The sequence below is a fragment of the Aythya marila genome, assembly GCF_965140915.1.
Source record: "Aythya marila genome assembly, chromosome: 19".
Taxonomy (NCBI): Eukaryota; Metazoa; Chordata; class Aves; order Anseriformes; family Anatidae; genus Aythya; species Aythya marila.
In genome coordinates, this window is record NC_139060.1 from 9,242,274 (window position 1) to 9,264,862 (window position 22,589).

Genomic DNA, 22,589 nt, shown 5'->3' on the forward strand with positions numbered 1-22,589 from the left:
GCACAAGTGTTCAAAGGAGCAGGGCCCAGGCTGGGGAACGTGCCCAGGACCGACTCTGTGATAGCACAGGTAGGAGCCAACGAAAGTGGGAAGTCGTAGGTGGCAAGAACTGACTTAATGACAAAAACAAACCAGATAAGGTGCTGGGAAACCACCGCGCTGGCTTTGGCGGTGGCAGCGAACGGGATTGCTGCAGACAGCGGGTACTTCAGGGCTGCGCCATGGGGACACGTGCAGGTCACACCGTCCTGTCCTTCAGTGCGACCTCCGAGCGAGCTCTGCAGGATTTCCTCACCGAGGGGACAGCGCTGGAGCATCCCCACCATGGAGCTGGGCCATGTGGCGCTGGGGGCGGCTCACAAGCTCCTGCCTGGTCCCTGCTCCCCAATCCCAGAACCACAAATCTCAGGTGAGCGATGGCCACAGGTGAGGGGGCAGAGCAGCGAGAGCTCCCTGTACTGCAGCCCACTTTGTCATACAAGGGAAGGAAATGGCCCTGCGAGCACTGCAGGCAAGTGGGCTGTGCTGTGCTGTGCTGTGCCAGGCTGTGCAGTGCAGTGCTGTGCCATGCAGTGTGGTGCAGTGCCGTACCGTACCATGCCATGCGGTGCTGTGCAATGCTGTGTAGTGCTGTACTGTGCTGTGCAGTGCCGTGCAATGCTGTTCTGTGCTGTGCCATGCTGAGCTATGCAGTGCTGTGCCGTGCCATGCCATGCCGTGCTGTGCTGTGCAATGCAGTGCCGTGCCGTGCTGTACTGTGCAGTGCTGTGCAATGCAGTTCGGTGCTGTACTGTGCTGTGCCGTGCCATGCCGTGCAATGCCGTGCCATGCTGTGCAGTGCTGTACTGTGCCGTGCCGTGCCATACAGCACCTTTCCCACTTCCAACCCCATTTATCCCACACCACCAGCCTCCCACCCAACCCCTCCACCCAGCCACACCACCTCACCGCACAGTCCCCAAAACCCCCCTTCCCTCCACACTTTCCCCTTTCCCTTCCCCAAAACCGGGACCTTCCCTCGGGACACCCACCCAGGACCCCCCCCGGATCCACGGCGTGCGCGCCCCCCCCCCCCCCCAAACCCCCCCAAACCCCCCAAACCCCCCAACCCCATTCCCGGTCCCGCGCCCCTCCGGCACCCCACAAACCGCGACGGGGGGCCGGGTACCCTTTCATTAACCCCCCCTTAACCCCTCCTTCACCCCCCCCGGGTCCTCCCCCGTCCCCTCCCCCGGCGGGGGCCGCCTGTGCGCGGCGCCCGGCGGCGCTGGGCGAGGCCGGGGCCGGCCGGGGCGAGGAGCGGCTGGAATCACTTCCTGCCGCCGCTAGGCCCCGGGCAGCGCCGCGCCGCCCGTCCATGGGGCCGGCACCCCTCAGGTGAGCCCCCCCCCCCCACCCCAGGACAGCCTTCCTCCTCCTCCTCCTCTTCCTCTTCTTCCTCTCCCTCCTCCTAGCGGGGTTGGGGGGCGCGGCGCGGCGCCGTCCTGTTGTGGGGCGCAGGTTTTTGGGACCCCCCCCCCCCTCCTCCTCCTCCTCTTCCTCCCCACGCACCCCTGTCCTCGTGGGGATGAGGGGGGTTAAGGGGGGTTTTGGGGGGGTTTATGGGGTGCCCACGCGTGTCCTGCTTCGTGTCCTTGTCCTCAGCGGGGGTGCACCCCCTAGGGACCCCCCCCCCTCCCCCGCTGGGATATGGTGTACAGGGTGTGGGGAGGGTTATGGGGTGTTATAAGGGGTATGGGGTTGTAGGGGGGTGTGGGGTGCCCACGCGTGTCCTGCTTCGTGTCCTTGTCCTCGAGGGGGGTGCACCCCCTAGGGACCCCCCCTCCCACGGGGGATGCGGTGTACCGGAGGTTAGGGGGGGTTATGGGGGTTATAAGGGGTAGGGAGTTATAGGGGTGTGTGGGGGGGTCCCCACGCGTGTCCTGCTCCGTGTCCTTGTCCTGAGGCGGGGGTGCACCCCTAAGGACACCCCCACCCCACCCGGGGATGCGGTATACCGGAGGGGTGTGGGGACTTAGGCGGGGGCTTATAAGGGTTATGGGGTTATAGGGGTGTGTTGGGGGTCCCCACGCGTGTCCCGTTCTGTGTCCCCGTCCTGCGGGGGGGGTGCACCCCTTGGGGACCCCCCCCCTCACTGGGGATGCGGTGTGCCGGAGGGTGGAGGGGGGGTATAGGGGATTATAGGGGTTATGGGGTTATTGGGGTGTAGGGGGGGTCCCCACGCGTGTCCCGCTCCGTGGGCTGCAGGGAGGTGCCGGGGGGGGGGGGCGCGTTGGTGGTTGGCAGCCGGGGGGCTGCGGGCACAGGGGGGGAGAAAGGGGGGAAATAATGGGGGGGGCGCTGCGGAGGAGCAGGAAAACAAAAGCAAAAGGACGGCGGGGAACAAGCGAGCCCAGCCGGGCCAACGTGGAAAGCACCGGGAGAGTGGGGGGGGGGACGGCAGGGATGGGGCTTGCCCTGCGCCCCCATAGGGCTGCAGCTTGCGGGAGGCTCCAGGGGGGGCTCCGTGCCCCAAAAGCTGGATGCGAGGCACCTGCCCCGGCTGTCGGGGTGCGGAGGCTCGGTTGGGCAGCGGGCTGGGGGCTGAGGCTCAGCGCTGCCTTCCTGCTCCTGCCGGGGGGCGTTGGGGAGGCTGCGGGCAGCCCCCCGATGTGCTCGGCGCCTGCCAAGCCTTCGCCTCGTGTCCCGCGTAATTGAGGCTCTGGCACGCTGCTTCGCCTCCTCCAGCTGAAATATTAAAGAGTAGTAGAAGGCGCGGGCGGTAAACAAAGCGGAGGCATCGCTGCCTCCTCCCTGCCCCGGAGGATGGGGTCGTGTTGTAGGGGGCTTCCCGCAGGAATCGCCCCGGACACGCGGCTCTGGAAGCTCCCCGTTCCATACAAGCCTTCAACTAGAAAGGATAAAGCCAAACGTTTGCTTATTAGTTGAATTGATGTTGCTTGCCTTGCCTGGGACAGTCGGTGCATGACCTCAAGGTGTGGATAATCGAGGTAATAACAGTCTGATCTGAAGTAAGCAGCAAACCTAAAATAATTAGGGATCCTGACCTCCTCCCTCTGAGAACGAATGTCCTTCCGCGCTGCACCGAAGACAGCTGTGACTGCCGTAGGTTCTTTTATTCTCCTGTAGAGGTCTTATAATGAAGGCTTCTGGGAGCAAAGTTGAGATGTTTGAGCATTAGAGGGTAGGGAGGGATTTCTCAAACTTAGAATTTCTGGGCGAAAACTTCCAACGCTTGCTAAATAATTCAAATAGTTGGAGAGAAATCAGATTGCAGTAAGTGCATAAACAGGAGGTCTCCATGTAGCTGTACAGGGCCCGCTGTGGCAAAAGCATCTCAGTCGTCTTTGGGAGAGGCTGGGCACTTGCAGGGCTTCCCCAAGGACACCTGTGATACCAAACCCAGCTGTTCATGCTCTCTTTTACACCAAACTTTCACAGCTGCCAGAATCGAGCCTGCCTGGGAGCACCTGCCTGGTGCCACTGGGTTTTGGCACTGGCACCGGGTGGGTTCTGGTGCTCTGGGACTGGGGAGCTTCGTTTCCAGGCTCCTGCATGGGCAAAGGGCCCCGTGCACCGCCTGGGGGTGGCCGTGGGGTGATCTCCCCATCCCCGAGTTGCCCTCGCTGCTTTTTTTCAGGTTTGTCTTGCTCAGGGCTCCTCCTTCTTTTCTCAACCTCCGTGCCCATCACTAGGAGATGGGCACGGTTAAATAAGATCCTTTGTCGGGGGAACTCCAACAGCGGCTGCTTAAACAACTCCAGAGAATAGAAATCCTCTCGCCCTGCCCAAGCCCTTCTGTAAAGCTCGGGGGGTCAGGTCAGGACTGGGTCCTGGCCAAGACCTGGAGCTGTGGTGCTGAGCCACATGGCTCACGGTCATCGGCTCCGCCGATGGGTGCACGGGGAAGGGCCAAAAACCCCTTTGAGAGCCTGCTCTTTGCAGTCCGGGAGGGGTTTGGGTCTGCTTCAGAGAAACCTCTGGACTTGTGTGCGCTTATCCGAGTCGGGATGCAAACCATCTCGCGCTGGAATGGAAATATTTATTTTAGACCGTCTTATTATAAAGTCAGATTTCCCTGCCAGGCCTTCTGGAGGGCTGGAGCTGGGCTGTGTACCTCTGCAGATATGTACTTTATTTGAAAGCTGGCTTTATTGACATAATAGCACTTAAATTGGTACATGGCTCTCGGATGCGATAGGCGGGCGTGCTGTAAAGGATTGTGCAGACCCATTGGGTTGTGGATAAACATAGCAAAACAACCCTGCAAAACGGTGATGTGACTGTGCTGCTGGTTTGCTCTGTACAATGCCTGTGGTTAAAAATACCCAGGCCTGACAAAATGGGGTTAGAATGAGGCTTCAGCCTTAGGTTTGGATTTTTCCCAGGTTTTAGGAGCCAGGCGGGTTTTTAGTGGGACCTACAGAGGGGAAAACAGCTGGGCTGGGCTGAAAGGAGTGGGTCCCGGGGAGCCCCGGTGATGCTGAAGAGCATGGGGCAGAACTGAAAGGAAGGGCAGCACTTTAATTGCCTTTTCCTTAATTTTTTTTAAATTTTATTTTACATTTCTTTGAGTCTAGTCGGATGAAACGAAAGAAAAAAAATGCAAGCATTCTGCTGAAATGTAAAAATAAAATAAAATAAGATTTTATCAGGAAAATAAACTGAAGTGGAAGTTCCCCAGCGTACCTGATGGCCGGAGAGCTCCGCGCCGTGCTGCACTTAGCCCCTCAAACTTAGGGTTTGAGCCGGGGGCTTTTTGCCACCCAAGCATCCCTCGGGGTCTGCAGCGCCTCGGGAGGTCGAGGCAGGGCCAAGTGGCCTCCTGCTCTCACCGGGCTCAAACAAGTTTGGATGGAAACACCTACAGGGCGTGTGTGGCGCAGGGCTCCTCTGAATCGAGCCAGTGCAGAACCTGAGAAATAGGTTAAGCATGCTAAAGAGGGTGAGGCTGTTGGTTTTCTCTACCTGACTTTATTTGCGAAGTGACAGGAATTTTGACAGCCTTTGTGTCTTTTTTAGCAAATCAAGTGTCATGCCAGGTTTGCCTGTGGATGAGATCATTTGCAAAATATGCTTCCCAGCTTGCTTCAGGCATAATTCATTGTGTCAACTGCAATTGCTCATTTGCTAGGAACTGTGATTCATTAGCGATATTTTTTTTTTTTTTTTAAGTTCAACTTGTTTTTAAGCAAATGTTTGGAGGCAGAACAGAAAATTAAAAAAAAAATATATATATATACATGAAATCCTACAGCGTTTGTACCCACAAATGCTGCCGGTACGGGAAAACTTGTTAACGTGACACGATCCCGGGCAGGGAGAAGCAGTCCCGGGGAGAGCTCAGCTGGGCGGCGTTGCGCTCCTTTTTGTCATGTGATGGCTCCTAAATGGGGACGGAGGTAATAAAAATCATCCTGCGGGGACAGCCTGTGCTGCGCGGAGCCGCGGGTGGATGGAGGGAGCTCGCCGGGCTCCTGTCCCCTGCTGGAGGGGTCTCGGAGGGCTGAAACCCATGGGGACAGCGGCAGGACGGGTGCTTGTAGCTGCTCGCAGGACTTGGGCCGCGTGTGCCGAGCGTGGCCACTTGTTCGGTGCGGTGACAGAGACCCTCCGAAGCTCGCCGCCCCTTAAAATGAAGATAAATGGCTCTTGGCACGGGCTCGGTGCTCCATGTGCTCCCAGCGCTGCTCGCAGACAGCCTGCTTCTGCTTCAGCCTTTTGCAGGTCCTCACATCAGTTTTTTCTTTATATAATTTGCATGTCAAGTACATTTTTATGTTTCGTTTCCTATCGAGGCAAATATTTCAGCGCATTTTTTCCCTTAGGTGGGTGGATGGGGCGGAGAAATCGCCGCCGCTGCTGCTTCAGCAGCCACCAGCTGCCCTCCAGTAACAAACCGGCGTGGGGGGGGCTGCGAAAATGGGTACAGTTTTTGGAAAAAAAGGTGGATTTTCAAACTTCTGGGCGATTCCGATCTGTCCACTCGAACACAAGTAACTTGGCGGGTCCTACCCCATCCCGATGCAGTGATTCTCGACACCCGTCGGGGTGGCCATATACAGGCACCGGGGCGAGATGCAGCGTGACCCCACCAAGATACGGCCGGCATCGGGACCCATTAATCACGAGGGGGAAAAAGGAGAAAAATCCTCTTTCCTCGTGGTGTCCAATTCGTAACCATCGGGGCTCTTCAGGGTCTGTTGGTCCCGGGGGAAGGAGACGGATGTGTTTCATCCCGGGGTATCTGGAGCTGGAATTTCGGCAGCGGGTCGAGGAGCAGCGTGTGCGAAGCGTTGCGAGTTAAATATGACCGAGCTTGTGCTTCGTCAGGCTCGTGGGCCCGATGGCAGCGCAGTTGTGTGGAAAGGGTCCTGTGTTCTGGTGCCAGCGCTGGCTGGGCTCCACGAGCGCGTTCGTATCATGCTATCCACTGGGGAAGCATATGGCAGCCTCAGTTATATATATTGTGTGGGGGTACATATTTCACATGCCAGTTCTCGCTGTCATAGGACAAACATTTACGCTCCGATTATATGAGGCATTAGCAAAACAAGAGCGGGGCTGGAGAATACCATAATTTCCTGCGGAGATGTCGTAAAAGACGCAGTTTAGTGAAGATACAGCAGTGGCAAAACCGAGGAGCGATAATGCTCAGCCCTCAGTGCTTCCCAGCACGCGAAGCTGTGCAGGGATTGTGCTGCGCAGAGGCACGAGATGCAGGTGTGTAAACACGGCTGGCATTTCGGGGCATCCCACGTGGAAGGCAGTGGCCTGACAGAGACAGGGAGAGAGGTTTTGCACACTCCGAGGCTGGAAGTGCTCGGTTTGGGAGGGCAGCTGGGGCCAGGCAGCACGGGGCAGGAGGCACCCACCTGCTGCCCTGGCACCCACATGGTCCCGTGGGTGCAGGCGTTTCATGGAGGTGCTGAGCTGAGCCCTCACAGCCTGTGGGATCGGGGTGCCCACGAGCAGGGGCTCGCCCTCCCCATGGGTGTTTTTTCCCTGGAAAGCTTTTGAAAGGCTGCGCCAGCTCGGGCAGCCCTCGCAGGAGTAAAGCTGGGCAGGGTGACGTGCTGTGGGTTACCTTTGGGATCGTGCTCCTGCCACAGACTCAGGTTTTTGTGAATTGCTTACAGCCGTACGGAGGGTTTGAATCACTCTGGCTGATCTCAGCCCTCCTGACGAGTTTTGACAGACTCCGTTGCCTGACTTTGCAGCCTTTTACTTCATTTTTTGCAGCGTGTCTGAGCTGCAGGCCAGCCTCCCGGCCAGGGGCCGTGCCACTTGGTCGCTGCTCTGCACAAAGAAAACTTGTGTTGAAACTTCGTCTGCCTGCTTTGCTGCTCCCTCCTCCTTTTGTGCGTGCCTCTTCATACACACAGATGTCGTGGACGCGTGCCTGTGCTTACCAGAACACCGCTGCTCAGGTTTAGCTGTCTCCCAGTTAAGTTTGCCCAGGGGTTATGACTGCATTTTTCACGTGAGCACTGCCGTGGCCACGGTACCCGAGCCTGCAGAGCAAGGACAAAGCCATCCGTACGCAGGGCAATAAGAACAACAGCAGAAAAAAGCCTTATCCTGGTCTGTGGCTCTGGTATATCACCAGGAATAAATCAGGTGAATCAACAAGTTTAAAACACCCTTTTTTTCATAAATGTGTGCCTGCCTTGGGTCGTGCTACCTGGGGCCCGCAAGGAGCCAGGGGAAGGGGTGCCCAGGCGTGCAATTGGAGCATTAAATTTTGACTCTTGTTTAAGCACAGTCTCTGCTCTTAATGCATCATTAACACGGCTTTCTGCATTTCGTTCGTTTCCCATTACAGCCCCAAGTTCTCTCTGTTAATTTTTGTATGTTGATATTTTTGTTGTCAGCAGTTTTTTCTTTTTTGAAGCCTATAAAACCATTAGTGTGAAAGCAGATTAAAAAGATACGTTACAATTAAAATGTTAATGAAATCTGCATCATACAACTTTTGAAACCATTTAGGCATTCATCTTTTTTTTTTTTGGTCCTGTGTCCATTAACTCTGGCGATTCTTATTCTACACTGACCCCTGCTGAGAGAGCTGCGCTATAATTGGATTTTAAAAGAGTGGGGGAAGAAAAGGAGGGAGAGGGGGAAGCCTTTTAGAAAGGAGAAGCTGGGAAGTTCGCCTTGGCTCTCTGGGGGTGTCTGCGGGAATAAAAAGCCCACGAGCTGTGGGGTCCTGCTGCCAGCAGGGCTCTGCGTGGCGAGGGCGTCGCGTCGGGTGCTGGTGAGTTTGGGAGGGATATGGGAAAAGAGGAAATAATTTGTTGTTATGGCTTCATGTTTTCTCCCTTCCTCCAAAACGGTGTTTCTAGAGGTTGGGTGATTATGATTATTAATTATTTTTAATAGGTTTTCGGCAGTTTGCACAATATTTGGAAGGGGGCCAGCGCTCCCACCCCCCCCCAGCTGCGGGGTAGGCTGAAGAGAAGGGTTGGCTAATCCTCGGGCCGTGCAGCGAGCCGAACAACGGGACTTCTTGACTCATCAGACAGCTCCTAGGAACCGTGCCATGGCTTCTCCAGGTCCACGGGCTGCGCCTGGCCGTTCGAGCCCTGCCAAGCCTCCAGCCCATCTAGAACACTCTGTGCTGCTCGGCCCGAGCCGTGCTCGCTGCCTGGGTGCTTTCTCTTGAAGGTTTCTGGACGTTTTCCTTGTGTGCTAAGAGCTGCCCATCTCCTGCACCTCCTGCAGGGTGTTGGGGAAGGTTGTGAGCGCGGATCCCTTGCTGAAGGCTTTCTCAGCAGCGGGACGGGGCATGGGCTTGGTAATGGGCTTGGCAATGGGCTGGGTGTGCCGCTGAATGAGGCAGTAAGGTGAGGGGATCAGCTGTGAAGTCAAAGGATGAGCGCGTCCTGATGAGGGAGCTGGCTGGCAGCCCAGAGGAGTGGTGTCCCAGCCCTGCTCGCCTCCCTGCTGCGAGCAGGGGTTCAGGGAAGCTACGTGGGAACTGGGAGGTTGCAGGGCAGTGGGACTGTCCGTGCAGGGCAGGTGGTGGTGTGGTGCTGAGCAGGACCCTTTTGAGCCCCTGAACTGTCCAGAGCTGGGACTTCTGCAGGGCTGGGGGGAAAGTGGGGTTGCTTGGGGTTCAGTTCATGTCCTGTGGAGCCGTGGGCACCGAGCAGGTCCCCACAAGGGACCCCACGTTGGACAGTGTTGGGTGATCCAGGGCTGCCTTGAGTTCTGAGCTCACCGTTTGCGTGCAGATTTTGAAGTGTTTTATCTCCTTTTGAAGTGGGTAAATAATTTAATGCGTAACGTTGTTGTTCCGTGTCAAGTGGTTAGGCATTGCCTGAATTTATAACCTGAGAATTCGGGGCAGGGACTCGGAATCATCTCACGTGACGTGAACACGAGGGTCACGGAGCGTAGCTCCACCTCGGTGCAGCTCTGTGGGTCAGACGAGCTCGTGACGTGCACAGGAGTGCGGCACCCGTGGGCCAAGCCCGAGGCATTTCTGCTCATGGGGCAGGCTGCCTTTGGCACAGGGGTGGAAGCCACCACTGGGACAACGAGGTGGCAGCGGGCTGTCCTGGTGTGTCACTGGTGTGTCCCTGCCCAGACAGCACCCCCAGGGCATGGGGCCGGCCCCGGGAGGCGCTGGGGGCTGTGGTGGTGTGTGCTCCCCTTCCCCAGGGGCACGGGGGTTTCCCCTGCTCTCTCCCACCTCCGAGCAGGGAACAAAGGCGTCGCTGTTGGAAATCCCTGGCTCGCTTCAGCGATGCGCCTGGCAGTCGTGGGCCAAGGAGAGGGAGCAGAACAAAGCAGCCCCAAATGTCCCCCAGCGCGCGCTGCTGGCACGGCGAGGTGAGCTGCTGTGCTGCAGACCTGAAAAGGAGCACGCCAGGATCGATAACCTGAGCAGCCCAATAAAATCTGTGGGAATTTCATTTTAAGTCACTTGAAGAAATCCAATAACTCTCTTTTTCAGACAACTGTTTACTCCTTTTCTCTCTTTTTCCGTTGTGCAACCATGAACATGTTACTTTGGCCTCAGCCTGCATCTAATGCTCCAGCTTTGCAGCGCAAGCAGCGAGCAGGATTGCGATACCTGCAGTCAGGGCAGAGCTGAGGCACCTCAGCTCAGCTCTGTGCAGGGTTTTGGACCCACTGGTGATGGTGATGCTCCTGTTTCCAGACTGCAATGCCAATTTTGGCACACAGGCTCTGTTATATCCTTGCATGGTGTTGGCATTTCTGGTCCTGTAGCCCTGATAGAACAGGCGCTCCCGAAGAGAGTGGCGGCAAGTTCCCAGCCACTCGATATCTTTGTGAATATTTTCACAGTCAAATTTAGGAAGTTTCCTCGTGTACGGAGCAATGCAGAGGGAGGACTTGTGGCTGCTGCCTGCGCGGATAGATCCTTCTCTGCAGGCAGCCCAGAGCTGTTCAGCTGTTATCAAGGCTCACAGATCTCACCCAGACCACAAATACTTATTTTATTTTTTAACCAAATCCCAGCACGTACTTCCTATAAAGATGCAGTCTCTTCAGGCTGCAGGCTGGCCGGGCTCTGTGTGGTGCTCAGCTAGGCAGGAGCTGCTGCCTGGGGGTGAGGGATCTGCTGCAGGCTGGCAGGATCGCTCGCTGGACATCAGGGTGAGCTCTGGGGTGAGCTCGTGGGCTGCATCCCTAGCAGAGCCTGCAGCCTGAAGCCATTTTAAGGTTTTAAGGTTTGAAATAGTGAAGGTCGTGACTTACTTCAACCGCCTTGAAAAACCAGTGCAAGGCCTTCCACCTGCAAACTGCTCCTTCCTCCCATGTCCGTCAAGCAGTTCGTGAGCTTTCCATCTGGTCTCGAGGCTTGCAGGGGGCAAACCCATTGCCCACCCCACGCTGTCTGCATCGATTCCTTTCCGCAGGCTGGCTGGAGCCGCGTGCAGCCAGGTGAGAAACCCCAAAACACGCCCTCAGCGTTCTGCCCCACCACGTGCTGGGGACGTGGGTTGTGGTTAGCTGGGGTTTGAACCTCTTGGCTGTGGCTGTTAGGCCCCAGTGGCATGGTACCCGTGTAACACACCAGGCCGGTACCTTCCCACCCACATCCCTCGCTAGATGTAGGGAGGTAAATCTAGAGGGAAACGCTCCGTGCCCACATCCAGGAGCTGCCATGGGGCCTGCAGGAGCAGGCGGCCTCTCCCCGACCTTCACGGCCAGCTCCCGGCCTGATTAACACCAGCAATTAGCACCTCAGCAGCACCCAGCGAGCTGCTGGGGGGCTCGGGGGCTGCCAGCAGTCAGCTCAGGGTCGGGAGCATCCCAGACAAAGCGTCAGGGGTTGTGGGGTCCCCATTTCCAGCACCCACGAGGGGCTTTGCGGCCTACTGGGGGTGCCACCACCGGCCCGGTGCTGATGCGGCGTGCCTAATTGTGTTACGGCTTAATTTGCGGCTCCTTGCTTAACTGGCAGGGAACATCAGAGGCTCTTGTGAAATCTACTGCGCCGTAGCATCGGCACAGGAAAAAGCTCTGCCTTCTGTGAAGCCAGACTGTTGCAGCGTAATTTTTGTTTTGTAAGATTTTGAAAGGCGGTGTTGCAATATGTAACAGTAGAATAGTGGGAAGATGGTCAGGTGGTGCTGAGGACTTCAACAGACAGATTTCATGTCTGTGTGTTTTTGCAACACCTTTCTATAAAGGGAAACATAATTTAAAATATGATTACTTAGTGTTGTAACAGTCTTCTCAAACGTTTTTGCATTATGCAGAGATCATTATCAGAGGCTGATATTAACTTGCAAAGAATATTATGCAAATCGCTCTCCTGTTCTTCTAAAAAGAAATTTCCTTCATAATGCAAAGCGTGACAAAAAAAAATTGTGCAGAAGCTTTTGGCAAAATTACATTCAGAAGATGTAACAGTTTTTCTGCTTACTAGCACAATCCATTTGTGCCTTTCTGCTGGATTTTCTCAACTCAAGCTGATAAAATATGAATTTTAAAACCAGGGCAGGGTTGCGTGAGGGGGGGATATTGTACCTCGTGGGTTCAGGGGGACAGGGGGAGAATTCGTGTGCTCAGGACATTGCTTCAAGCCCCCGTGAATGGTCACTGTTGGTGCGAGGGCTTGTCCTGCCCCGAGCTGCTCCAGCCCTGCCCGCTTTGTGTTTCTGGGCATCAGCACGTTCCTGCAGGAAATCCTAGCCCTTGCTGAAGTCGTGGTGAATTGGCCACTGACTTCATCCCTCATCCATTTCTTTTTTGTGTTAGAAACTCCTTGTATCGGTTCTGATCTGCTCCCGGTACAGAAACCAGACTCCACTGGGTCGTTCTGTAGGTATCGGATGTTCTGCTGTATGGATTGATTGACAAAAATAGACCCTAATAAATATTGTAACCAGCTCATATGGCTAAAATATTTACAGGCTGTGGATGGCAGTGGGAGCTGAAAAGGCTCATTCACTGCAGAACCCCGTTTTCCAGGCACTTCAGACCATTTTGAAAAACTGTAGCCTTTGTCCTGAAATTTCTTTAGGCATTTCTCAATACAAATGTGATTGAGAAAGGTCAGTAATATTCAGAGATATATATTGAATTATCCTGTCGTAAAGTAGCAGAGTGAGTTTTCACCAGCACGGGAAATTTTCAGACTATTTTTTTTTTTTTTTGTCTGGTTAGATAACTCAATATTTTAAAAATCAAACCAAATTAGATAAATAAGGTGGAAGTCATAGTTAGCATTCATCAAGCAACTTAGGCTGGATGCTCAGGCACCGACCGACTCCACCTCTAGCTGCAGGGTTTCCCCGTTATTAGCGGGTGAATACTAATCCTTGTTCCTGCTCTGCTGCAGTGTGCAGAGGAGCAGATCCGTCAGGGCCTGTCCATCTCGGAAGGACTTGTGTGTGTCGGTGCTCAGCTGGGTAACACTGCACAGGAGAACTTGGGGCACCCCAAAAGTGGCTGCGGGGTGCAGCTGATGCAGTGGTGAGGGGTGGCAGAGGCAAGGGGTGGCAGCAGCTGGCCCCTGGTCAGCCCCAGGCATTTCCCTGCAGCCTGCTTGCTGAGTTTCGGGAAAAGGAGTGTTTGGTTTGGGTTGTTATTTTGTTTGGTTTGGTTTGTGTAAAGGATGAATCAAAGCGGCGAGGTGTTCCGCTCTAACCGCGGTGGCAGGAAGGCATATCTGATCGTCGGGGTTTTCGTTTCCTGGATGTTTCCCCTCGCAGCACGGGCTTGTCGGAGGAGCTCTGCTGAACGCGTTCCTGCAAACCTCTTCCTGGTGTCCCCTTGAAAATGGTGCCGCTGCCACGCGCACATCCAAGCGCAGCTCCAGCTCTCCCCGTTTCTGCTCCAAGGCTCTTCTGGAGGCACGTGCTGATCCCACGGTGCAGGTTGGGGAGTGATGGGCAGCTGTCCCACCAAGATCCCCCATCCCTGCAGATCCACGTGGGGCTGGAGGAAAAGCTGCACGTGTCTGCTGCAGCTCGGGCAGGATCTGTCCCCAGGGCCGGAGCTGAGCTGGGGTGCTGATGCACCACCCGTGCCGTTGTGTTCGGTGCTGGGTTCACCCAGACAGCAGGCTAATCTGTCGCAGCAGACCATTAATTTCTGTTTCCCAGTGTTCCCCTTGTATTTTCGGCCGGACGCAGGGGCCGTCCTTCTTCCTAAATTGCCGCGCTGTTGCCGTTCGCCACCAAGCAGCTGCCGGTGCTGCGCCGCGGAGGCAGCAGGGATGCTCTGCGCTGCGTCTGTATCCAGGAATGTGTGCTGTAAATGGGGCAGAGGGAAGTTTGCTCCCCTGAACTGCTGCAGTTAGAGAATAAGACAACGCTCCTGCATATAAATGGCTGATTTTCCTTTTCTTTTGGAAAAGCCTGTAAATGGAAGCCTCGGGAATGCCATCTGAGGGAGGCTGGGGGTGGTGGCCACAACTCCCCGTCCTCATGTGCATCGCACCCGCTCTGGGTGCCCAGGGATGTAGGCAAGGGCTCAGGAAACCCTGCCCAGGAGTTTTAAGCTAAAGGCAGACTTTTCTGGCCTCTAACTTACTTTTTTTTATAAGGAAGCCTAAGCTCTGCATGAAGGGTGCAGTAGAACGAGGCAGAATTTCCTTGGGTTTGATGGTATTTCCTCGAAGAGCACTGGCAGCACTGATCATCAAGCTCCCTCCTGTTGTTTTCCCCCCCCTTCCCCGTTAACCTGGCATTAGATCGTTCACATCAGGGGTGTCCTCTGCCCTCTGCTGCTCGTCTGCAGGCTTTGTCCCCACCTGCCCTGCTGCTGCCCATCCCCTGCCTCTCCCTCATGCTGGAGTGGAAGAACCTTGACTCAGAGCCTGGCATCAGCGAGCGGCTGAGCTTCAGCCCAAAGAAACCAAAGCAGATATTGCAACCTTGAAGAATCTTGTAGGACTTAAAAGTTTTAATTAAAAATCTGGCTTGGTAGAGGGTATTTTGTTTTAGTATGGATGTCTTCATTTCTTTTGCAAAAGAATTAAATGAAACCCTTGGTATTTTTTTTTTTATTTCTGCATATTTATTCTTCAACTTGAAGCATTAGAAAATAATTGAGTAAAACAAAATCCACAAGGCTTCAAATTACCTCTAGCTTAATGTTTTATTTAAGAGGTTTGCTAACTGACATTCTTTATAATGAATTAGGTCACATGGCTCTAAAGAGTGTTGTGGGTTTTCTTTTTTACATTTCAATGTGAGCGCTTCCCCCATCGCGCGGCGCGGGCTGAGCTCCGTGCAGGGCTGTGCGGCCGCGGCGTCGCCGCCGCTTTGTGGCTCCCGGTCTCCCCAGCGCGGAGAATCTCGCTCTAATTATTCTCAATCACACTGGTGCAAATGAATATATCCATGTTTGGAGGATTGAAACCGTGTTGTCATGGCAATCTCTGTAAGGTCATGAGAAACTCATTGATATTGTTCACCGCCTCTCCCGGGAGACCTCGTCTACCTTTGCAAAACTATGGGGTTGGGTGTTTTGTCTAATAACTTTAAAGCATAATTTTGTCACAATTTGGCTAAAGGGACCCTCTGGTGAATAGCGTGCTTGTGTTCTGAGCGAGGCAGCAGTGGCCAGACCGGGAGGGGTGTGTGGGAGGACAGTTACCGCACCGCCCCAAAACAAGTGCCGCGCTCCGCAGCGGGGCCCGGTGCCTGGCTGCCCAAATTGCCCTGGTGTGTGCCGGGTGGCCGGGATCACTGCAGGTGTCACCTGGTCCCCTTCTGCTGGGAAAGCCTTTGCTTATATATGATTAAAATAAAAAAGAGAAAAAAAAGTGCTTTCTTGATTGCAGGAGGTGCAGCAGCAGCAGGAGCAAGCCCTCGCGGCTGCCCCTGGTGCACTGGGTGCCAGCCCCGGTCCCCCACGGCCACGGGTAACGTGGCAGGGCGCGGGTCCGTGTGAGGACGGCGCCGGGGGATGCGGTCACTGCCGAGGAATGTGGGCAGAGAGACAAGCTTGGTGCTGGGCCGTAACGCCGCGAGTCACGCGTGCAGCGCGGCCGCTCCCAGCGCGCCGTGCGGGAGGGGGTCATTTAAAAAATATGCGGTGGGTAAACACGGGCAGAAGTGGCACGGGCAGCAAAGCAGGGGTTCTGTCCTGCTGCCTGGGCAGAGCCCAGAGGAGATGATGGGGAAGTCGCAGGCTGCTTTTATTTGTTTTTTGAGAGGTAAGACATAAAGGAGTGGGTAACAAAGTGCGTTGGAGGGGGTGCGCAACGAGGCTTTAAAGGTACAAGGGTGAGTCTCTGCTTCTGTGAGCTGTCGCTGGGGAGAGGTGCTAACTCTTAAATTTGAACTGAACTAAGCTAAAAAGTTATCCCAAAAAGCAGTTTCTTCTGTTTAATAACTTTTATGAAAACCTTTTGCTCTCTTGGACGGCAGCAGCTCAGATGACGTTACAGATGCCTTGGGTAACAGGCTGAATTAATTCACCAGAGCTGGCATTTTGCAAGTCTTGGTTGAAGTGATCCTTGTAGCTGTGGTTTTACATTTCTGTACTTCCAAGTTTTTGCTTAGAAAAAAAAAAAAAAAAAGACAGAACTGATTGCTGTTGGTAGAGAGAGAACCACTGAAGCATTTTGATTCGCAACTAAATGCGTGCAGGTTAAATCCAGAATTCTTTTGCTAGCCCAGAGAAGCTGCACACATGCACACACACATCTATATATAAACTAAAAACTAATAAAATTAAAAAAAAACACCCAGCACCCATTGTCCCGTGCCTTGTCTGCCCGTCAGAGGGGTGGATGGCTGTGAGCTGACTTTCTGCAGAACTTTACAGGTCTCTCAGTTTAAAGGTCTTAAATCATAATCCCGGGTAATTGCTGTAGTTAAGGAAAGGTTTCATGGTTCCAGGTGTAATTATGAGTTGGGTTTAAAAAAAAAACACAACCACAGAGCAAGTGTAATTTAAAACTAAAGGCTTACTTACATTTTTAACAATTATTTTTAATGATCTCTTTTTTCCTGCCCATGTAAGTACAAGGGGACAGCAGCACGGGGGAGCAGAGGGCTCCTGCCCACAGCACGGTCCCGTCCCTGCCTTTGGTGGGCTCCTGCTGCTGGTATGAGCTTCCAGCAGCGCTTCTGCCTGTGGATCTAAGCTCTCGTCTCACCCCTGGGGATCAGCTGCTTTTTCCCCAGGAGAAAAGTGGCTTTTTACAGGGTGACAGCTGAGCACCGTCTGCCAATTCCCCTGGCGCAGCCCGGCCATGCTGCAGGCCTGGATGGAGCTGCTGCCACCTCGAGCACCTGGATCTGGCCCCAGCTCTCCCAGTGCTCAGCTTCGGGGGGGTTTGAGCCCTTCATCACGGCACCGTGCTGCATCCCTTAGTGCCTCCAGGTCTTCGGGGCTTCCCGAGAAGTCCTCTGAACTTCCTCTGATCTCTTCTCGCTTTTATATTTAACACCTGAGAACGTGGCAAGGAAGCTGTGCAAGGGGCTCGGCGCACCCGGCGAGGTTAACAACGGCACGCTGGAGCCTTTGATGCTCGGAAGGCAATTAATTGCAACTGCTGCAATGTTTGCCTTGTTTCCAAAACCTCAAATTATTCCTTGCGTTGTCTTTTGTTGGTCGTTTGCTCGACTAGCGTGTGCCTTTCTGCTTTAGTGACAACAACATGCAAGTAAGCAGAATGCCCAAATTTCTGAACAATGTCTTGTGGTGATTTCTTAATTTCCTGAGCGAGCACAAGGTTCTTGGGGTTTCATTCCTCTGCCGGGGAGGCTATATGCTCATGCAAAGTTCTTCATTGTAATAGGGGAAAAAATCAATTTGATTACTTTCATGTCAGCATGCATGTCTAATGGCTTAGAAGTTATTGCAGCCATAAAATATACAGTATCATTTCTCTCTCACTCTGAGATTTGACAGGATTAATATAGTCAGCATGAAATCTTAGTCATAAAGTCGACCATAAGTGATGGTAAAATTAGCTGCTGAAATCGTCTGCTTATGGAAAGCATCTTCTGTTTCTCCTTCTGGGAAAAAATACCAAGGGGCTGGCGTGTGAAGCGGCCCTGTGGCGAGCGGGGCCCTGCTGCCTCCCTCGAGTGCCCGCCGGTGCCGGCTCCTTTCTCCTGGCTGTTTTGGGTTGAAAAGCCGCCTTTCTGTGCACGGATGGTGCGGTGGGGCTGGGGGAGTGGAGGTCGGGCTGAGCCGAGCTCCTCACCGTGGCTTTTGGTGGGCACCATTTGTGCGGGCGAGGAGGGCCTGGAGCCTCCTGCTCCTCTGTGGGGCCTGGTGCCGAGCTCCTGCTGGCCACGGTGGCTGCACCCAGCCCACTTCAGAGTAGGGGTAAGGGGCCAAGGCCAGGCAGAATAACGCTTTTCAGGTCTAAACTTACACATTCTGTTAAAAAACTACCTTTGCTGTACCCCAGCAGAACGCTGTAATTTTGCATTTGAGGCGAAGGGGCCTTCCCTCCATGGGTCCCTGCATGCCCAGCCCCTCTGTGGGGTCAGGGAGCGTGGCCAGGGGAGCCTGCAACAAGTTAAACGTGGAGGCACCGCTCTGCTGCCGCTCCTCAGCCCTCCTGCCGCGACTATTTCTGTGTGTGCTTGTCACCTACAGATTGACAGCCCCAGAGACTCCTTCTGATGCTCACCGAAAGATGTAGGAAAGATGAAAATGAGCCAAATTCTGGGTTGGTGTCCTTTTCCTTTATTTTTAACGGAATCAGGAGCTCACTTTGTTAGCAGCACTAGGGTGCAGTTACCCTTTTCTTCCTGGGGCTCCTTTGGGCACCAGTTCAGCCCCCATAAGTCACGACCCCGCTTTTTGTGGTGGTTTGGCCACCAGTGCTTACGTGTGGGACAGGGCAGAGAAAGGTGCGGAGCTGAGGCACGGGATGAGCATTGGGTGGTGGCCGTGGTGTGTCCCATGTGAGCACACGAAGGAAAGCACGTGAGTTTTTACCATGCCAGTCAAATTTCCATCCTCCTTGCCTCCAGAGTGGGGTATCACGACAGAAATCAAGAGCCACGGGAGCCGCGAGGATCGCTAAGGCGCGCAAACTTGAAACCTCGTTAATTTTTTAATGCCAACACGTTCTGGGAGATCCATTACGCCGAAGCAGCAGCCAAAGCATGGTGCAAGGAACGTGAAGCCTTGGGGGACCCACGCTGTATGTGCTGCATGGCAGGCAGCTGGCTGGGAGGAATTTTGGGGACCCCACTGCCCCCCGGGTGCCGCATCCCCTTCCAGCTGGGGGAAAGGCACAGGGCTGTGCGGGATGTAGCTGCTATAACTCTTAAATTTTAATAATAGATTGCCATTAGTATCAGCCTTATATAATGCACGCCTCATTATTGCTTACTCCGAATAATTTCTCAGCCTCCTTATAGAACCTTGGAACTTTATTTGCTGAGTATAAAATATGCAGAAATGCATGAATAGTTTTAAGACTTGGTACCCTAAACTAATACAGTACGCTTTTTTTTCCTGAACCGTGATTGAAGTCAAATTAACATATTTACCTTCAGTGCTCCCAGGAGTAGCATTAAAAAATTCAAGAGGTGATTCAGAATAGTCTCCGATTTACTATGTTTAAAGCTGGATTTCATTTCTCAATAAAACCATGCAAACATTTGACTCCCTTTCATCTGCGCACTCTGCTTCCTCCCCGTGCAGGTCCTTGGACTTATCAACAGATGGTAGCGGCGTTATTACCGCCACGTTCCCAAAAGGAAGCTTTTTATTTTATTTTATTGGCTTTTTAGGATGGGGGAGAGGGAAAAGCAGGGAGAGAGAATGAGAGTGGGAATGAGTTGTAATAAATAACGCAGAACCGTAGCTGCTATTTTAATCTGGAATAGGGAAAGATATTTGAGCATAATTGTGTCTGGCTGCCTGTGAGCTCTAGTTCAGCGTGTGGTGCTGGTTGTGTTATCGTGCTCTGCCTCAGTTTATCTGTAGATGATAACAGTTTCCTAGGGCAAATCATGAACCTTAATTTTTCTTATATTTTGACATCTTCCCAAGTAAAAAAAAAAGCCCTGTAAACGCTGAGGTTTGAAATTGAACCAAGCTGTCTGCGTTATTGCCCAGTGGCTTCTTTATTCTTCCCAATTACTGCCTGGGAGCTGTCCTGCCTGTGCTGTGATTTATTTCTAACGCAGTCGGGTTCAGCTCGGGTCCTACAGAAGCAGAGCTCAGCGGCGCAAACCCCCATCCCAAAACCCTCGGCTGCTCCTGCCATCGCCTCCGCCACGGGCTCTCCGAGGAAGCGCCGTGTTTCCATACACCGGTGCCTGGATGCTGCAGGGAAAACTCCCCACGTGCCAGCTTTCCTGGCGAGCTGATGCCTTGGGGACAGAGCCCGGGACGAGCCATGCACTCAGCCAGGGTGACTTTGAGGTCTTCTGGTGGAGCAGCTCTGGCTGGAGATGTTGTTTACCACGGGCTAGAGATACTGCGGCGGCTCTTTTTCCATGCCTGCTCCTAGATTAGGAAGTTATTTCAGCAGATGTCGTTTCCTAAGAAATGGGTTAATGCTTGGTGGTTAGAATGGTGTGGCAAAAAAGCTTATTTGTGTGAGGTTTTTGGCTAATTGCCTTGCAAGTATTACAGAGTGTTGCAGCACATTTCCTGGATTTCGCAATTGTGATGGTTCTGGTCTAACTGGCCAGAAAGATTTTAAAAATATAGAAATAAGTGGGAAAATAGAGGGAAATCACTTGCCGTGTTGTTGCAAAAAGCAGGAGGGCTTTGCGGTGACAAGCATCCAGGTGTCCCAGTGAGGACTTGGCACTGGGGCTGGGCACAGCTCCATGTTTTAGGGTCTTGCTGGTGTTGCTCGGGGGCAGAGAAGGGGAGCCGAGCCCGGGGGGCAGCCCTGCCCCATGAGGAGGCAGCTCGTGGCTACCGACATGGCCAGAGCTGGTTCAATTCATTGCCAGTTAAAAGTCGAGTAGGATAGAGAGAAATAAAAGTAAAGCATCCTCCTGCCTTCTTCCCAGGCTCAGCCTCACCCCTTCCTTCCCAGCTCCTCCTCCTCCTCTTCCCAGGAAAGCAGAACGGATTGGGGTCATGGCCCGGTTGGGTTGTTAACCAGGGGAAGGCTCCAGGTTTGCCGAGCCTCCTCTGCTCGGAGAGCAGGGGTGGAAAACCCCATGTCTGGGCTGAATCCGGCTGCGTGGGGGGAGCGAGAAGGGCGGCACTGATGAGCCCCATCTGTGTAGGGTCTGCAGGGGCTCGGCCACCGGTGGGCACCGGTCCCTGGGCTGCACGAGGCTCGGGTTGGGTTCTGCCCAAGAAGCAGCATTGAGTAGGAACAAACGGACTTGGCTTCCTAAGCGTGGCATTTAAATGTTTTCCCAGGCAGGAAAAAAACATTTGCTTTTCATGCAAAACATATAAATCTTGGAAAAGTTCCCAAAGTTGCGTGTTTAACTGCTCACTTCTGTGCGTTTGTAGAAGGGGAGTGTTTATTCCCCTTCGTAATTATTTTTCTTTCTAAAAGGAGGTTGAAATGTTTGTGAGGAGGACGTTTTCAGGGACTGCTGGGGAGGAACGAGGCCGAAAGGAGAGGCAGGTTTAATGAGGGTTGCTTCACCTTGCTGCCGCACAGCTGCAGGGAGCGAAGCCCCCTCCCGCAAGGACTAACCCCAAAAGCCGCGTTTACTGGTGTGGTTTGGGGCTTTTTATGCTTGTTTTATGAATTCTGTTGAAACATACCTGCTTGCTAGTTTCCTTTTAAATCCCAGGTGTGTGTTTCTTGGCTTGGGTTTGGTTTGGTTTGGTTTTAACGCCCGCACTTTGCTCCCACTGCAGTCCCTCCCTGGGGTCAGCACGGATCTGGCTGCCTCCGTCCCGGCCCTGGCTGCGGGCACTTCTCTCACCCGTTTCTTATCACTGGACTCCCACCTGCTACAGGCGCAGAGAATGGCTTTGTTAGAGCTTGATTAGAGCAGTTTTATGAGCTGGAGGTGGCAGGGATGGTTTTAAGCTAAAAGAGGGAAGGTTTAGGTCAGATATTAGGAAGAAATTGGTCGCTTTGAGGGAGGTGAGGCCCAGGGTGCCCCAAGGAGCTGTGGGTGCCCCATCCAGGACCAGGCTGGGGGGGCTTTGGGCAGCCTGGGCTGGTGGGGTCGTGTCCGTGGCTCTGTGTGGGCTCACCCAAACCATTCTATGATTCTTGTCATTGCCCTCAGTGTGCATTTTGGGGCTGGGTCCTGCAGTGGGTCCAGGCTGGGCTGGGTGGGACTGGGATGTACTGGGGCCTCCCTGTGATACGATGCTCTGCATGCGCCACACATGGCTGGGACCGAGCTGGGAAGCAAGGCCTCACACCTCTGGAGGCCACACAGCTCTCCGTGCAGACAAAAACCCCTCAAGGCACATCTCATGGCTCCCTACATGTATAAACACTCCCTGAAGGCTCCACCGCCATCACCAGCGGCCTTGTTGGGCCTGGCGGTGTCCGCTTCGTGCCTCATGCCACCTGCTGCGCTGCCCCTCGGCATCGAGCCGGGAATCGGAGCACCTTTTTTTTTTATTATTATTATTATTTTTTTTTTTTTACAAAACGAGATTCTCTCGCAGTTGCAAAAGAGCTTTGGGGAAATCTGGTTTTTGTGGTTAAGGATCTTAGTCTGATGCGCAAGGAAAATTATGTGTAGCTTTTATTTGGCCCAAAGGATTCTTACAACATTATCCGTATTTCCTTTAATTTGTGGGATTTCTAGTAAATGGGCTTAAAAATAGGTCCGGGCAAAATGCCAGGGTACATATGAACAGCAAAAAAGCTCTGCACACTGAGCAGCTCGCTTTCACTTCTCTCTGTATGCCAGCTGTATTAACCGGGACAAAGGAGTAAACACTCACCTTTCGGGGTTAAATTTAATTACTGCTCTGGAATTCTTTGGAGGTAGATCTTGCTGAAGAGATACTTTAGCTCTGTGGTAGAACAACTACGGTATTTTTCTTGAACTGGGAAGAAGCCTGGCGAGGCAGCAGGAAGAAGCGCCGGTGTCATGCAAGAGCCTGGGGGTGGCAAAAGGCTCCGAGCCCGCCAGCGATGGGATCTTGGGGTGCTGCAAACGCCAGGATCCCCAAGCAGTCCCAGCTGAAGTGATTTAAAAGTGCATTTTTCCCTGAGGGCAGCC

At 53.7% G+C, this 22,589-nt stretch overlaps 1 protein-coding gene across 3 annotated transcripts in view; it reads left to right on the forward strand.

Annotated features, from left to right (window-relative positions):
* The first annotated feature begins 1,305 nt into the window (after positions 1–1,305).
* Positions 1,306–22,589, forward strand: part of NACC2 (NACC family member 2) — a 49,476-nt gene continuing 28,192 nt past the window's right edge. For 2 of the 3 annotated variants that reach the window (XM_082775296.1, XM_082775300.1), the window contains exon 1: positions 1,306–1,377. The gene's annotated coding sequence lies outside the window, so the exon portion shown is untranslated. Of the gene's footprint in view, positions 1,378–5,470; positions 5,728–22,589 lie in introns of those variants that run through there. The other variant, XM_082775297.1, reaches the window with a different exon arrangement.